The sequence below is a fragment of the Callorhinus ursinus genome, unplaced genomic scaffold, assembly GCF_003265705.2.
Source record: "Callorhinus ursinus isolate GAN/ISIS: 27379988/994484 unplaced genomic scaffold, GSC_fseal_2.0 scaffold8, whole genome shotgun sequence".
Classification (NCBI taxonomy): domain Eukaryota; kingdom Metazoa; phylum Chordata; class Mammalia; order Carnivora; family Otariidae; genus Callorhinus; species Callorhinus ursinus.
Genome location: NW_027397070.1, coordinates 71,181,056 through 71,187,055, shown reverse-complemented (window position 1 = coordinate 71,187,055; position 6,000 = coordinate 71,181,056).

Below are 6,000 nucleotides of genomic sequence, written 5' to 3'. Positions count from 1 at the left end.
GTCTTGTAACTTTTTGTTGAGACATGGACATTTAAATGTAATAATGTGGGAACTCTGGAAATCAGGTTCTCCTCCTTCCCCAGGGTCTGCTCTGTGTTGTTACGATTTTTGTTTCTTGTTTTTATTTTTTTGATCATTGTAGGCTGTCTCTGTGCTAAGGATCAGTCTGAAGTGTAACTATAATATCTTCTTGGGTCTTTTTTGAGACTTTCCCTGGGTATTCATGGTCATTTACTAATTTCTCCCATATATGCAGCTATTTTTGAATGTCCTACTCATTACTCTCTGGCTTCCAGAGGGGGAGGAAGTTAAAAATGAAGGGGGTAGAAGGGCACTAGTCCCTTAAATTTCCTGGAAGTCACTTCAGCCAGAGGGGGAGGGTCTTTCTACAATGTGGAGGATGTGCAACAACAGTGGCCCCTTGCTTTTGTCTGCACTCTGTGGCCAGACGCAGCAAGCAGTGATCAGAGCACAGATCCCCCATATTTGGAGGACAGGGTCTTTTTGCCCACCCTGATTCCCACAGCTGTGTGCAGGCTGCTCCAGGAATGTGTGCACAGCTGCCTGCCTCGTGGCAGGTATGGGGGTGGGGTGTGGGTATTTGCTACTGTGCTAAGAGCTGAGAAGGACCAAAATTAACCACAATTTATTGTCCAAGTCTTGCCCTAGAAGTTGCAAGCCTCCAACAACCTCCAGAGCTCTAAAATAATTATATCAGACAGATTCTGCTGGCCCAGTTGTTGTCTAAGTGGGGAGGCAGATTCCTGATGCTTCTTACTCAGCTGTCTTCCCAGGATCTTCTCCAAGGTATGTATATTTTATAGAGACATTACACAATACATATATGAATATATGAATGCATAACCCCCCCCAATGATAGGATTGTTCATCCAGAAAATAAAAAAGACTAAACTAAAAGGCTTTTAGAACAAATAATACAATTTGATAAGGTCACTGATTACAAGATAAAGGTACAAAACTCACTAGACTGACACTTTATGCCCAGTACCTAGTAAGATAATTTTTATGAGAAGTGGTCTGCTTCACAATATTGGCTAAAACTATGAAAAGAACTGTTCGAGACCTATATAATAGCTTCATAATAGCTTCATGGAGAACATCCAAAACTAAAAAATCAGAAAGGAGGATCAGAAGTCACAGGCTGAGGTGAAAGGGGCTGCCTGGTGTGGTGCTGGGGGCGTGGAGAGCAGAGGACTGACTTTTTCATTATAAGCCTAAAACTGTTCTTTGACTTTTTAAACTATGTTTACATGTTAGTCTGGTAAAAATTTAAATTGAAAACTTAGAAATTAGGGCGCCTGGTTAAGTGTCTGCCTTCGGCTCAGGCCATGATCACAGGGATCCTGGGATCGAGCCCCGCATCGGGCTCCCTGCTCCAAAGGAGGCCTGCTTCTCCCTCTCCCACTCCCCCTGCTTGTGTTCCCTCTCTCGCTGTGTCTCTCTCTGTCAAATAAATAAATAAAATCTTTTTTTAAAAAAGAAAACTTAAAAATTCACAAGACAAAACACATTTATGAGAAGTTACAAGGTAATTTTGGCACCTTTGAACCACATTTTGTTAAATAAATACTCAAATGCCCTCCAGGAATTTTGTGCTAAGTTACAGTCCCCACAATGGCAGATGCATGTATTAACTTCCCACACTTCACTTACACAGCCCTGAGAGTGTTTCCTTCAGAGCGACGCACCTAAGGAACAACATTCGAGTTCAGGCTCAGTATTTGCATAATCCTGGGAGTGAGCACCTCCTTAAATTTTGTGTCCTCGTGCCTCACTTCATCCTGGGTGTGTGTCCCTGATTGTGTCCCTGGGTCATTACAGAGATTAATGCCACCACTGAAGACGTGAAAGAAGCAGGAAAATAAATACCTATCACATTCCCATACATCTAACTCGCCAGCTTAGCCTGTCCAGGTGTTGGATGGATCCTGGAGTATGACTGTGAACAATGATAAGCATGATTACATGGTGGCCCCACCTGAACCTGCTGTCCCATGTGTAGTAAGTTTACCGGAGCAGATCAATATGGCCCCTGGCCCTTGGTATGGAGCTATTGGCCTCGCTAATGCCTTTTCCTCCCTGTTAATTTTTAAGGACCACCAGAAACAGTTTTCTTTCACCTGGCTGGGCCAACAGTACACCTTCACAATGTTGCCTTCTCACTACGTAAATTCTCCTGCTCTCTGTCACAATATAGTCCACAGAGATCTCTATTGTGTCTTTTCACTGTTTGTCACTTATGCTTCAAAATAAGCTGAGAAAAATATTTAATTTGCATATGAATCCCCTGGGGATTGTTCAAGTACAGATTCTAATCCAGTAGGTCCAAGGCAGGCATTCTGCATTTTTAAAAATCTTCCAATGTATGCCAGTGTGGGTAATCTTTTGACCATTCTATTAGTATCAAGATCTTAACATGCTGATGTTTTTTAATGTAGTCAAATAAAAACACCAAAAGAATTTTATTTTAATCTATGCGTAATTTACTCCTGTCTTTTAAAAATTGAGATAAAATGAACATAACCTGGAACTTCCCATGTTAGCCAATTTAAAAATGCACAGGGCGGTGGCATGATGTACATTCACATCATTGAGCAACCAGCCCCACTAGACATCTCTGGATATTTTTTCATCTTGTGAAACCAAAACTCTGTACCCATTAAATAATAACTCCCTGTTCTCTCCCCTTGCCAGCCCTTGGCAACTGTCATTCTACTTCCCATCTCTGTGAATTGATCTTTTTTTTTAATCTTAACATTCCACATTAGATCACACTGGCCACCACACTGATGACATTATACTGATTGGATCTGATAAACAAGAAATAGCAAGTATGTGAGATGCCTTGAGAAGACATGTGTGAACCTGAGAGTGGGAAACACCCTTCCCCTCAAAAAACTCAGGAGCCTGTGATTTCTCAGTTTCTGGGAGTTAACTGGTCTGGAGGATTTTTGAATGTAAGTTAAAAGACAAGTTGTTGGGCCTCTTACCATCTACCGTGAAAAAAGAGGCAAATGCTTGGTAGGTCTTCTTGGATTTTGGAAGCGACACGTTTCAATGTGCTGTGCTATTACCCATCTAGCTAGTTTTAAGAGACCAGGTTCTGCAGATCCAGGCTGCTCTACACATACCAGCACCTCTACCACCTGGGCCCTATGATCCAGCAGATCCACCAGTACTCACGATATCCATGATTTGCGTCAATGGGAGAATCACAGCCAGATCTTTAGAATTTGGGAGCAAGTCTATGCCCTCTTCTGGAGATGACTATTTTCCTTCTGAGGAAACTGCTTCTGACCTTCATCTGGGATTCGATGGGAGACTGAATGCCCAACCATGGGACACTGGTCACCATTTTGCCTGAGTTTCCCATCATGAGCTGAGAGTTGTTAGACCCACCTTGCCATAAGGTTTGGTGCATATGGCAGCATTCTATCATCATATGGAAGTACTATGTGAGAGTCTTGAGCTCAGGCAGGTCCAGGAGGCGCAAGTAGTGTTCACGGAAGGTGGCTCAGACTCCAACACCAACTCCTGCTGCATTGCTTTCTTTCCTGAAGCCTGTGCCTGTAGCCTCTTGTGGTGCTGAGCAAGAAAAACTCAAGCCTAGCTGACTGATGGGTCTGCACAATGTGCTAGTTCAATGTGTTTGTGGACAGCTGCAGCCGCAGCTGAAATCAGGGGTGATCTTGGACAGTGTGGAAGGAACATCCCCCTAATGGGCAGAACTTTGAGCAATACATTTGGTTGTCCACTAGGTCTCGACTGAGAGTTGGCCAGAGGTACAGATCTACACTAACCTAGACAGTTGCTCACAGTTTGGCCAGATGGTCAGGGCCTCAGGGGAAAACAACAGCAACAACAACAAAAAAAACAGAACGGGGAATTTGGTGACAAGAAAAACTAGGGAAGAAGTGTGTCGATGGACATCTCCAAGTGGACAGAGACTGTGGAGACATTTGTACACAGTATGAGTGCCCACCCAAGGGCATCCACTCCAGAAGAGACCCTTAATAATGAGGTGAGAGAATGAAGCTCCGTAGAGATGTCTGTTCAGCCTCTGTCTTCGCTTGCTAGGGTGCCCCATAAACAAGTACCACTGACTGGGTGGTTTAAACAACAGAAATGTATGTCTCAGTTCTGGAAGCTAGAAGCTGAAGAGAAAGTTGTTGGCACGTTGCTTCCTTCTGAGGCTGGGAGAAGCAGTCTTTTCCATGCTGGTGGTTCTCTGGAAGTCTGGCGTTTCTTGGCCTGGAGAAGCATCACCCCAGGCTCTGCCTTCATCTTCACATGGCGTTCTCCCCATGTGTGTGTCTACCTCCAAAATTCCCGCTTCTCTAAGGACACAGTCATATTGGATTAGGACCTACCCTAAAGACTTCATTTTAACTTGTTCACCTCTGTAAAGATCTTATCTCTGTAAAGATCTTAATCTTATCTCCAAAGATCTTATCTCCAAATAATGTCATATTCTCAGGTATGGGCATTAGGGCTTCGATACGAATTTAGGGGGACACAATTCAGCCCATAACAGCCTTTCCCCAGACACTCCAGTGCTTTCTCAACGGACCAACAAACAAAGTAGCTATGGTGACAGGGACGGAGACTAATCGTGGGCTCAACGACACAGGCTTCCCCTTACCAGGTGCTCTGGCCACTGCCGAGTGCCTCATCCGACAACAGTGCAGACCAGTGCTTAGCCCTTGACAGCCCGTTCCCTGGAGAAAGCAGCCAACCCCCCTGGTAGCAGGTTGATTGCACCGGACCTCTTCCGTCAGGGAGGGGGCAATGAGTCATCCTCTGGAAGAGACACATTCTGGACATGGATTTGGCTTCCTTGCCCCCCTAATGCTGCTGTTGGCACCACCACTCACAGACTCACAGGATGCCTCGTGTACCATCATGGTATCCACACCGCACGGCTTCTGACCAAGGAATTAGGTCACCACCAAGGAAATGCAGCAGTGTGGCCTCACAGCCATGGACTTCACTGGTCTTACCACATACCCTCTTACCCGGAAGTGGCGGCCTGATTGAAAGGCTGAGGGACCTCCTAAAGATTCAGTTATGGTGCCAGGTGGGAGACAGCATCCAGGAAGGATGGGGCTCTGTCTCACAGGATTCCACTTGGAGTTATTAGTACACACAGGGATGGATACAGTTACTCGCGGCGCTGCATCTCCTCACTGTGAAGTGTCTTCCCTTGTGGGAAGGACAGATGGGCAGTGTTCAGCAGGCATTTTTGTAAAGGTCTGATGTGTGTAGAAGAGTGTGTGTGGAAGCTGAGTGCCTCCTGTCAATCTCCTGCCTCCCTGGCCCAAACTCATCTTTCATTGTCCTGTTTGGGCATTCTGGAACTTTCTCCCTTGTCCACTGGCAGAGTGCTAAACTCTGTCAGTAGAGGGTGCTGGAAAGACAGTAAAGGAGGAAGGGGGTTCTAGTGCACAAGTGGCGCGGCTCCTCAAGGACAGCTTCCTCCGCCCTCATCCTCCAAGGTCGACGACCTTGATCCCAGGTAGCAAGTTTCCAGCAAGTTCTGCTGGCAGAGCACCTTGGTGAATCTCACCAAGGCTGCATCCTCTCCAGTGAGGCCTGACTGAATCCCAGTGTCGGTCTGGGGGGGTGAAGAGACTCTGCTAGATTTACCCCTTCCTTGGCGCTCTGCCTCAGCCCTCAGCTGGTGGCCGCGTACCTGCTCTGCCTGGATATTTGGAGTTCTTGTCCTCTCACTGGCTGACCCCTTGTCACCCCAAACCCCTGCTACAGTCCTTTAAACGTCCCCTGTTCCAATTCCTGGGGGGTTCCCCACTCTTGATTGGACACTGAATGATGGAAAGACTAGGGAGTTGCTCAGCTACCAACATGGACCGTTGGTTACGGCAAAGGAAGGCCCCTCGGAGGGTAGAGCTCGGGCACAGACGCAGGGTGGTGGAGTCTAGGACTGTCCAGGAGACAGCATTCAGTGGCCGGCCTTCTGAG